This window comes from Oncorhynchus gorbuscha, linkage group LG19 (genome assembly GCF_021184085.1).
Source record: "Oncorhynchus gorbuscha isolate QuinsamMale2020 ecotype Even-year linkage group LG19, OgorEven_v1.0, whole genome shotgun sequence".
In the NCBI taxonomy this organism is placed as follows: domain Eukaryota; kingdom Metazoa; phylum Chordata; class Actinopteri; order Salmoniformes; family Salmonidae; genus Oncorhynchus; species Oncorhynchus gorbuscha.
Genome location: NC_060191.1, coordinates 48,541,352 through 48,553,760, shown reverse-complemented (window position 1 = coordinate 48,553,760; position 12,409 = coordinate 48,541,352).

Here is a 12,409-nt window from a genome sequence, read left to right as displayed (position 1 = left end):
AGTATTTGTTTGATACACTGCCGATTTTTCAGGTTTTCCCTACTTACATAGCATGTAGAGGTCTGTAAATTGTATCATAGGTACACTTCAACTGTGAGAGACGGAATCTAAAACAAATATCCAGAAAATCACATTGTATGATTTTTAAGTAATTAATTTGCATTTTATTGCATGACATAAGTATTTGATCACCTACCAATCAGTAATAATTCCGGCTCTCACAGACCTGTTAGTTTTTCTCTAAGAATCCCTCCTGTTCTCCACTCATTACCTGTATTAACTGCACCTGTTTGAACTGGTTACCTGTATAAAAGACACCTGTCCACACACTCAATCAAACAGACTCCAACCTCTCCACAATGGCCAAGACCAGAGAGGGTGTAAGGACATCAGGGATAAAATTGTAGACATGCACAAGGCTGTGATGGGCTACAGGACAATAGGCAAGCAGCTTGGTGAGAAGGCAACAACTGTTGGCGCAATTATTAGAAAATGGAAGAAGTTCAAGATGACGGTCAATCACCCTCGGTCTGGGGCTCCATGCAAGATCTCACCTCGTGGGGCATCAATGATCATGAGGAAGGTGAGAGGGGTCAGCCCAGAACTACACGACAGGACCTGGTCAATGACCTGAAGAGAGCTAGGACCACAGTCTCAAAGAAAACCATTAGTAACACACTACACCGTCATGGATTAAAATCCTGCAGCGCATGCAAGGTCCCCCTGCTCAAGCCAGCGCATGTCCAGACCCGTCTGAAGTTTGCCAATGACCATCTGGATGACCCAGATGGGATGGGAGAAGGTCATGTGGTCTGATGAGACAAAAATAGAGCTTTTTCGTCTAAACTCCACTCGCCGTGTTTGGGGGAAGAAGAAGGATGAGTACAACCACAAGAACACCATCCCAACTGTGAAGCATGGAGGTGGAAACATCATTCTTTGGGGATGCTTTTCTGCAAAGGGGACAGGATGATTGCACCGTATTGAGGGGAGGATGGATGGGGCCATGTATCGCGAGATCTTGGCCAACAACCTCCTTCCTTCAGTAAGAACATTGAAGATGGGTCGTGGCTGGGTCTTCCAGCATGACAATGACCCGAAACACACAGCCAGGGCAAATAAGGAGTGGCTCCGTAAGAAGCATCTCAAGGTCCTGGAGTGGCCTAGCCAGTCTCCAGACTTGAACCCAATAGAACTTCTTTGGAGGGAGCTGAAAGTCTGTATTGCCCAGCGACAGCCCCAAAACCTGAATGATCTGGTGAAGGTTTGTATGGAGGAGTGGGCCAAAATCCCTGCTGCAGTGTGCAAACCTGGTCAACAACTACAGGAAACATATTATCTCTGTAATTGCAAACAAAGGTTTCCTTACCAAATATTATGTTCTGCTTTTCTGATGTATCAAATACTTATGTCATGCAATAAAATACAAATTAATTACTTATAAATCATACAATGTGATTTTCTGGATTTCGTTTTAGATTCTGTCTCTCACAGTTGAAGTGTACCTATGATAAAAATTACAGACCTCTACATGCCTTGTAAGTAGGAAAACCTACAAAATCGGCAGTGTATCAAATACTTGTTCTCCCCACTGTAGATGTTCTACAATCGTCATGTACCAATTGTGTTCTTTTCAGCTGTGCTGTCAACAGGGTGTGTGATATGTTATGGTGGGCCGATTGAGACAGATTCCCTGTCAATCAATAGATGACAGCTTTTGTGGCTATCAATGTCAGGAAGATCTCAATCTACTCTGATGGACCTCACTTCAGCTCTCAACAAATCAATAAAGAATCATTTATCAAACATTGATTTGTTGAAGAGTCAACGACAATGAGGCATACAATCATTATGATTTCTATCTGTGTCTATTCTGTATCTATGATATCTCCCCCATCTCTCTCTACCACACACACACACACACACACACACACACACACACACACACACACACACACACACACACACACACACACACACACACACACACACACACACACACACACACACACACACACACACACACACACACACACACACACACACACACACACACACACACACACACACACACACACACAGAGAGAGAGAGCCTCTTGGTACAGTTTTACTTATTCCCTCAGAGGCTAGAGGGCTGAATTAATGAGCTATTTTTGGAAAGTTGAGCTTGCCAGCCAGGCCATTTAGAACCGTTCACGGGTCATTGGGTGATGGATTGAACAGGATACATATCCTCTGTAATATGGTTGGAACAGAACAGGTCTACCTCTGTGATGACAGTCTCTTCCTCTTGTCTTTTTCCATTTTATTTGTGCTAATTCTGGTGTTCATCACCAAAACACATCACCAAAACACATCACCAAAACACATCACCAAAACAATTGAATTAAGGTCATCCTGTTTTTCCTTTTTTCAGTGTATTTTCCCTGACCATCACCTTTTCCTTGCATATTCACTGACGGATAGAAATTCAATGAAAAACAGCTCTATTACGTTTGGCATTAAACTAGGATTCATCTTTTGTGAATCAGTGCTTTCCCCCTGTATGCTATGTGTACACAAATTAATTTGAAAATGATTAGTGACACTATTCCCTTTCTCTTTATTTTGGAAAATCTTATCAATTTTATCTCAGGATCCGGTTTATCTTAATTTCATGCCTATCAAACACAGGTTTGGCTGCTACTAGACTCTAAGAATACAGCTAGGCTTTGACCACAAAAACAACACCCAAAGAGTGTCTGTTTCCTGGACAACAGTGTTTTTAGTATATTAATTAATGGTAGTATGTGGCTCAAGTGACATGCAGGCTTTGTACAGTTCAATAGTGTTAAGTACTTAAATAAAAATACTTGAAAGTACTACTTAAGTCATTTTTTGGGGGTATCTGTACTTTACTGTTTATATTTTTGACAACTTTTACTTTTACTTCACTACATTCCTGAAGAGATTGATGTACTTTTAACTCCATGCATTTTCCCTGACACCCAAAAGTAATTGTTACATTTTTAATGCTTAGCAGGAAAGGAAAATGGTCCAATCCCGAATGCCTCTGGCGGACTCACTAAACACATACTTTCACTTTTGATACTTAAGTATATTTTAGCAATTACATTTACTTTTGATACTTACGTATATTTAAACCCAAATACTTTTTTACTTTTACTCTAGAATTTTACTGACTGACTTTTACTTGAGTCATTTTCTATTAAGGTATCTTTACACCAGGAGTCGCTGGTGCGCGATGAGACAAGGATATCCCTACCGGCCAAACCCAAGTATGACAATACGATACTTTTTCCAACACTGGTACTATTTATTAGGACTTCAGTGTCAGGACCAACAGACCTGAGATCAAATACTATTTAAAATCTTTCAAATACAAAAAGTATTTGCTTTAGCCTGCCTGGAGTGGCAAAGGGGTGGAGTCTGCACATTTGTGACCACTTTTATGGAAGCCAGTATATTTGAATAAAACAGAGTAATAAAATGTGGCCTGGACCTTTTATTCATGACAGTTGTCAAATATCCTGACTGTTCTCACTAATTATAAACGAGAGAGAGGATACATGGGACATTTTTGGGTTTGCGATCCTGACCTGAACCGAGGACTCGCTAGTCCAAATAAGGCTGTATATCTTTCCTTTTCTGTTATCCTCTCACTTTCTCTGTGTCCCTTTCTCCTATCTCTATTTCCTTCTATTTCTTAATTTCTCACTTTTCTGTCTCTATTTCTCTTAATCTCTCTCTCTCTCCATCCCTCGCCCATCCTTCCCTCCACACTGCCTGTTCTTGTCCTTGGGAGAGTCATTTGAACATTGAGAGCGGCTCTATTCCCTATCCATTACACAGTGTGTCTGTTAGCGTTCAGGGTGCTCTGTGCTTGATGTCACAATGGCCACTGTTGCTAAGCTTGAATTTTCAAATCACAAAGATCCTATGAAATGACTTGCCTTTTAATTTAGTATTCAAATGGCTAATTATATGGTTCCAATCATGTACTATCTCTTCTCCACATCATCACAGTGAAAGAGATTGTGGAAAATTGACTAACAGGAACAAAACAACCAGAGGTGCTTTCTGATCTCATCACCATTATTCTTGATGATGCCATTGGCTAGCTGGTTGGCTGGCTCATGTCATTCCCATTATACCCAATGTCCTTTCCTCCAATGTTGCAATTAAAAAACAAACCATGGCATCATCAATTTGGTGCATTCTGAAGAATCACAATTTCTGGTCCTTGCCTTCAATTTCTCAGTATACGTTCAGTAGCTGCGTCTCAGTCTCAGTTGTTTATGTAGCTAGGAACACTGTGAACCAGATAACACGGCGCTCATCAAGATCAGATGTCCATGGAAACCTCACATATACCAGTGAAATGGAATCTGACGCAGCAGGGGATGGTGGTGGGTGGCAGGTTGGCATTTACAGGTAGACAAAGGCAGATGGATCCGAAGAGGTGTTGTGCTGATGGTGTACCATGGTGGGCAGCAGGGTTGTTCACAGTGTGTGACTGTGAGATTATTAAGGATAACTACTGTCTTATTGTGTGTGTATGCATGTGTGGGTATGAATTTGATGAACCATAATGTATAACCCATTATGTAAATGGTGTTGGAGTCATGTTGTCATGGTTGCTGTGTGGCCACTGCTTTAGGAGGGACAGCAGAACAGACAAACACACACACAAACACCTGGGGTGCTCCTCTACAGACCTTTATTTATAGACCTTCTGAGTAGTCCGTCTTTAGGATGACGAGGGAGCAGGGCGTTGGCAGAAAGGCAGAGAGATGATAGATTGGGAATCCCACTGGAAGCCCTGTGCCCTTTGGAGTAGTTCAGTCAACTCTGTGCAGGAACACAGTTGTTATTGTTGTCCTGTCTGGTCTAGGGACTTTATGGGAACTGTATGGACTTGAGATCGGCTGAAACTACACCGGATGACATGTGGGTTGTGTGTGTTTACATCTTTCCATGGAGTCCACACTTTATTGTTAAGTTAAACAAACCCTTGAATGAGAGCAGCTGTCTGAATGCATATAGTTCTGTACAGTTCTGCATATTTATGTACCAGGTTCAACTGGGTGCCATATGGTACACCCTCATACTGTAACAGTACTTCCTAGAGGGGAGAATCTGTGTGTGTGTGCATGTGCGTGCTTGTCTGTTTGTGAAAGCCCAGGAAGCGGTGTTCACTGAGGCAAGAAGCAGAACCTCCAGTGCGTCACACACACTGTGTATAGCCACCGTCAGACAGTCCCCATTCAGACCTCGGATGTTCTCTGAAACCATGTGTGAAAATGCTTAAGACAGGAGACATGATTCCTTTCCCATTTTCATTAACCTTCATTTATCCAGGTTATACTCACTGAGATCAAATCTAATTTGCACGAGAGACCTGTATAGACCATAGATAGAGCCAATGACAAAATATTTTCACAACAGTTATCTCCTTCATAAAAATGCTTCAGGTTGGACAGGATGTCATTCCATTAACTTTAGGGGCAGTATGGGAAATGGAAAAAGGAATAACATTTTGACTTTATATGCTGGGTGGGTCACCCATTAAATGTGTGTGAATTCTAACAAGATCTCACCGTTTTACCAATTTGTCTTTTGACACCCTGGGTTGACTCCTGCTTAGCATCGTTCTGTTTATTCAAACCTCAAATTTCGAAGTTAAGGTTTTGGATAGGGTTGAAACATTAAGGGCTCTATTCAATCAGGTCCGCTTCTCCTAAAGTGACCTCTCCTTGTCCTAAAATGTGAGACTACAGTCACCTCTAACAAGTAGACCTAGATGGTTTAGGAAAATCTCTTCAAGCAGAGAAGGAAATACAGATGTTTAAAACTAGATCAATTTCTCAGTCATGGAGTCTTTTCTCTCTATTGAAGCATGGCATAGTGACGGATAGAATGAGAGTGCTTTGACAGAAGAGTGCATTTAGAAGAAACGACTGTCTTGCAGAGAGAGAAGCTATTTCTTTCCACTTTAGCCTCAAGGTTCAGAGGCTCATTCTCTCCATCCAGTTCAAACCAGGTTAAACAGGTTCATCGAAATTAAGTTCATGGCAAAACATCATTATTTACTGAAAAAATAAGTTCCTAGGGAAATGTAAATGTTCAATTATTTTTGCTGTAAAAACAGTGGCCATGTTCCTTTGTTGTTCTAGTTGGATGGATGTTATCTAATGCATTGTGTGTCTGTAGAATGGGCTTGTGTGGGTCTATTCTTTTCAAGGGAGAGACTGTTAAGGGCATCGAGGATGAATGCTCTTTTTTCTCTAACTTCCTTCCTGTCATTCACTGTTGTAATTCACTTTATTTTGAGAACACACAAAAGCTCTTGGGGATGGATTTGTCATCACTGTCTAACTGACTGGAGAAAGCAAGACAGGAACAAGGACAGCTCTAGATGCAAGGTTCACATAGTGTAGTTTCCACTCAGAAATACACCATATGCGATAGAGGGTCTATAGTGTTGTAACAGGCTTTGTACATACCCTCCACAAACAGTGCCTTCGGAAAGTATTCAGACCCATTGACTTTTTCCACGTTTTGTTACGTTACAGCCTTGTTCTAAAATGGTTTCAATAAAACATTTCACTCAGCAATCTACACACAATACCCCATAATGAAAAACAAAAACAGGTTTTTTGAAATTTTTGCACCTTTATAAAACATAAAAAACAGATACCTTACTTACATAAGTATTCAGACCCTTTGCTATGAGACTCAAAATTGAGCTCAGGTGTAGATGTTTCTACAACTTGATGGGAATCCACCTGTGGTAAATTCAATTGATTGGACATGATTTGGAAAGGCATACACCTGTCTATGTAAGGTCCCACAGATGACAGTGCATGTCAGAGCAAAAACAAAATTGTGCGTAGAGCTCTGAGACAGGATTGTGTTGAGGCACAGATCTGGGGAAGGGTACCAAAACATTTCTGCAGCGTCCCTAAGAACACAGTGGCCTCCATCATTCTTAAATGGAACCCCCAGGACTCTTCCTAGAGCTGGCCGCCCGGCCAAATTGAGCAGTCGGGAGAGAAGGGCCTTGGTCAGCTCTAGAGTTCCTCTGTGGAGATAGGAGAACCTTCCAGAAGGACAACAGTGTCTGCATCACTCCACCAAACAGGCCTTTATGGTATAGTGTCCAGACGGAAGCCACTCCTCAGTAAAAGGCACATGACAGCCCGCTAGGAGTTTGCCAAAAGGCACCTAAAGACTCTCAGAGCATGAGAAACAAGATTCCTTGGTCTGATGAAACCAAGATCGAACTCTTTGGCCTGAATGCCAAGCGTCACAACTGGACGAAACCTGACACCATCCCTACGGTGAAGCATGGTGGTGGCAGCATCATGCTGTGGGAATGTTTTTCAGCGGCAGGGACTGGAAGACTAGTCAGGACCGAGGGAAAGATGAACAGAGCAAAGTATAGAGAGATTCTTGATGAAAACCTGCTTCGGAGCGCTCAGGACCTCAGACTGGGGTGAAGGTTCACCTTCCAACAGGACAATGACCCTTAGCACACAGCCAAGACAACGCATGAGTGGCTTTGGGACAAGTCTCTGAATGAGTGGCATGGCCAGAGCCCTGACTTGAACCCGATCAAACATCTCTGGAGAGATCTGAAAATGGCTGTGCAGCAACACCCCCATCCAATCTGACAGAGCTTGAGAGAATCTGCAGAGAAGAATGGGAGAAATACTTGTGTAAATGTGATATTTCAGTTTTATTTTTTATACATTTGCAAAAATGTCTAAAAGCCTGTTTTTGCTTTGTCATTATGGGGTATTGTGTGTAGATTTATGAGGAAGAAAAAACAACTTAATCAATTTTAGAATAAGGCTGTAACGCAACAAAATATGGAAAAAGTCCAGGGGTCTGACTTCTTTCCGAATGTACGGTCTATAGCATGACTGCCTGACACTTCTTACAACATGTCAGGATCAGCATGTCAGCTGCAACACATCAGGGTCATAGGTTCTGTTACTGATCCAGCCTCCATGGAAGAACTAGAGAACCTAGATGATCTCAAAGAGGTCAGAACACAACATATTCTGCAGCGGGACATATAAGCGGCTGTCATTATACCATTCAGTTTAAACTGAAAGATGAGAATCAGGGATTTTGTAAGATATTACCCTGCCCTGCCCTGCTCTCATTTACTGGAAGTAATGTATTATGAAGCCAAGAGCAATGACATAAAGCATGATGGAACAAAAACTTTGGAGCACTTTAAATGTAATTATGGGCAGTAAGACATTCAACTCCATCTTTCATCGAATCAGATGGCTTATTCATCACAAAACCATTTGATGTAGCCAATTATTTGAATGATTACTTAATTGGCAAAGTGGGCAAATTTAGGCAGAAAATGCCAACAACAAACAATGAGCCAATGTACTCATGCATCAACAAAGAAAAAGAAAAAGAAAGCATTGTAAGTTAGACTTTTGTAAACGTTAGTGTGGGAGGGGTGGAAAAATGTATTGTTATCGATCAATAGTGACAAATCTGGCATTGACAACTCAGATGGAAAGATACTGAGGATGGTAGTTGACTCTATAGCTACTCCTATCTGTCATATCTTTAATCTGAGCCTAGAGGAAAGTCTTTGTCCTCAGGCCTGGAGGGAAGCCAAAGTCTTTCCTCTACCCAAAAGTGGTATTGTGGCCTTTTCTGGTTCTAACAGCAGACCTATCAGCTTGCTGCCAGCTCTTAGCAAATTGTTGTAAAAAATATGTTTGACCAAATGCAATGCTATTTCTCTGTAACCAAATTAACAACAGACTTTCAGCATGCTTATAGAGAAGGGCACTAAATATGTACTGCACTGACACAAATGACTGATGATTGATTGAAAGAAAATGATAAGAAGAAGATTGTGGGTGCTGTGCTGTGAGGTTTCAATGCAGCCTTTGATATTATTGACCATAATCTGTTGAGAACTTATGTGTTATGGCTTTTCAACCTCTGCCATGTAGTGGATTCAGAGCTATCCATCTAATAGAACTCCAAGGGTTTTCTTTAATGGAAGTTTCTCTAATGTTAAACATGTAAAGTGTGGTGTACTGCAGGGCAGCTCTCTAGGCCCTCTTTTCTATTTTTACCAATGACCTGCCACTGGCATTAAACAAAGCATGAGTGTCCATGTATGCTGTTGATTCAACCATATAATGAAGCTAACGAAGTCACTGAAACCCTTAACACAAAGAGTTGCAGTCTGTTTTGGACTTGTTGGCCAGTAATAAACTGGTCCTGAACATCTCTAAAACTAAGAGCACTGTATTTGGTACAAATCTTTCCTTAAGTTCTAGACCTCAGCTGAGTCTGGTAATGAATGGTGAGGTTTTTGAACAAGTTGAGGAGACTAAATGATTTGTTTGTTACCTTAGAATGCAAACTCTCATGGTCAAAACATATAGATTCAATGGTTGCAAAGATGGGGAGAGGTCTGTCCATATTAAAGAGATGCTCTGCTTTTTTGACACCACACTCTACAAAGCATGTCCTGCAGGCTCTAGTTGTATCTTATCTTGATTCATGTCCAGTCATATGGTGAAGGGCGGCAAAGAAAGACCTACACTGAACAGAAATATAAACGCAACATGTAAAGTGTTGGTCCCATGTTTCATGTGCTGAAAAAAAAAGATCCCAGAAATGTTCCTGATGCACAAAAACCTTATTTCTCTAAAATGTTGTGCACAAATTAGTTTACATCCCTTTGCCAAGATAATCCATCCACCTGACAGGTGTGGAATATCAAGAAGCTGATTAAACAGCATGATCATTACACAGGTGGACCTTGCATGGGGATAATAAAAGGCCACTCTAAAATGTGCAGATTTGTCACATAACACAATCCCACAGATATCTCAAGTTTTGAGGGAGTGCGCAATTGGTATGCTGACTGCAGGAATGTCCACCAGAGCTGTTGCCAGATCATTGAATGTTAATTTCTCTTCCATAAGCCGCCTCCAAAGTCATTATAGACGTCTAACTGACCTCACAAACACAGACAATGTGTAACCACGCCAGCCCAGGACCCCCATATCTGGCTTCTTCACCTGCAGGATCATCTAAGACCAGCCACCCGGACAGCTGATATAACTGAGGAGTATTTCTGTCTGTAATACATTCAATTTGTGGGGGGAAATTAATTCTGACTGCGGCCCTGCCCAGTCATGTGAAATCCATAGATTAGGGTCTAATTTATTTATTTCAATTGACTGATTTCCTTATGTGAACTGTAACTCTGTAAATGGTTTGAAATTGTTGCATGTTGCGATTATATTTTTGCTCAGTATAGTTAAGCTGCACCTTGCCCAGAACAGAGTGGCACGTCTTGCTCTTCATTGTAATCAGAGGGCTAATATGATTACTAAGCAAGCCAGTCTCTCTGGAGGAAAGTTGAGGAAAGACGGACTTCTTGTTTTTATAAGAAACATTAATGTGTTGGAAATTTTTTATTGTTTGCATAGTCAACTAATACACACACTTACCCCACCAGACATACCACCAGGGCTTTTCTCACGGGCCCCAGGTCAGGAAACAAGTTCAAGGAAACGTATAGTATTATACAGAGCCTTGAGTGCATGGAACTCTCTTTTTTCACACACTGAGCAAGTGTGATGTACTTAATGTTTGTAAATGTTAAGTTGTCTATTGTTTTTGTCTATGTGTGTTTTTGTTTATTGTCAACTCAAATAAAATAAAATATTACAAAAAAAGAAAGGGAGAGAGAAGGAGGGAGGGAGAGTGGGAGGGAGAGTGGGAGAGAGTGAGGGAGGGAGAGTGGGAGGGAGAGTGGGAGAGAGTGAGGGAGGGAGAGTGGTAGAGAGTGAGGGAGGGAGAGTGGGAGAGAGTGAGGGAGGGAGAGTGGGAGAGAGTGAGGGAGGGAGAGTAGGAGAGAGTGAGGGAGGGAGAGTGGGAGAGTGGAAGAGAGGGAGAGTGGGAGTGTCACGTAGAGTAGGCCAGAAGGCTAAACTGGATAACCTAACCTCTATCAAAATAAAAAGATGGCGGAACCGCAAAAGTTCTTCTGTGCAAAGGTGTTTATTTACAAGTGATTCCGGAACAAAAAAAACAACAGTACTGCCATCAACGTCTACCTTATGGGACAGCTTAAAAACAATGCTGCCCCATCCACAGCTCAATCCAAAACAAAAACCTCCTCCATGACAGAAAGAGAGGCTCCTTTTGTAGGGCTAGCCCCTCCCCTCAGAACAATTAACTCTAATTAATTAATCAATTAACAAAACAAACCTACATTTTCCATGAACTACACATACTAAAGGATATACATTGCAACACGGTTTTAAACAATATCACAACATAACATTTACAACATTACATCACTACTGACAATATCTTTCAATAAGCCCATATGCATTAATGAGCCATTTGGGACAGGCACTATAAAGCCAACCCAATTCCCTTAGCTCGGGTCCTTTTCCAGCATAGCAATGGGGGCCCTTTGGTTCCCCCCTCGCACAGACTATCACACAAGTCAGGCAGAGGTTGTAAACCAGCTTTGGCCTGGGCACGAGTGACAACTGAACATGCCATCTGAACATCAGACTGGCAAACTGACTGCTCATATAGCTGACCCCACACACTTCCCAACAGATCAGAGAGTACTGGCACATCCCTCCCCAAAATCATCTCAAAAGGTAGCTTCTCCATTACCCCAACTTTGAGGAGGTATTTCTGACCCTGAATCTCAACTGTGAGCTCAGCTGTGGGCTGCTGTGACTGGTCACCATAGACACATTGGATCAGTGTCTGATGACCATAATCAATGTCATTAACAGGTACATTACCTTTTCTGATCAATGACAGGGAACTGCCGGTGTCAATCATTGCAGTAAGACTTTTACCATTCACTTTTACAGGTACCAAGCATGACCCTTCCCGAGTCTGTCTATTCTGAACACCATCCCCCTCTCTGGGTACATAACAGTAACCCGAGAGCTTGGATTTACGTAGCGGACACATTGAAGCTTTGTGCCCCTGCTGCCGGCAGTAAAAACAGGTCAGACCCCTCCCATCAGAGCGAACTGCATGATCCCTTACCTCCCTCCCAGACACATAACCCCCAGAGTTACCTCCACCATCTCTGGCGTTTCTGATGTGTCTGGGTTAGAGGTGCAATGGGATGTTCCACAAAATTTTGCTACACTGCAGAAGTCTGACGCAACCTTGAAATGTTTGTTTGACAAGGCCTTAGCTGGGGACAGTCAATCTTCATGTGGGGGGATTTACACAGTAGACAACCACATACTCTACCTTGGGTCAGAGGCAGATAGCAGGAAGTTGGTGGTGCCATCTACCTGTAGACCACTTGTTCTCAACCTTGCACATACAGTTCCATGGGCAGGCCATCTAGGGCAACATA